The sequence below is a fragment of the Boleophthalmus pectinirostris genome, unplaced genomic scaffold (assembly GCF_026225935.1).
Source record: "Boleophthalmus pectinirostris isolate CB_2022bp ecotype Guang Dong unplaced genomic scaffold, ASM2622593v1 HiC_scaffold_19, whole genome shotgun sequence".
NCBI lineage: Eukaryota > Metazoa > Chordata > Actinopteri > Gobiiformes > Gobiidae > Boleophthalmus > Boleophthalmus pectinirostris.
The window spans coordinates 30695260-30695463 of NW_026571140.1; positions in this window are offsets into that span (position 1 = coordinate 30695260).

Sequence of the window (204 nt, forward strand, 5' to 3'; positions counted from 1 at the left end):
TTTATTAATGGTGCTATCAGTCTAAATATGTAGGATTTGTGTGTTAAACATGTTTGAATGAAACAAAACACAACTCCAGGTATGTAACATGGTGTAATATGGGCCATTCAACGCCATTCAAAAGAGAACCTCAGACTGGGATTGTTGGCATTTTAGTTTCATTTAAAGACATTTGTGTTCCTGTAATAGTCTTGCTCTGGTTTT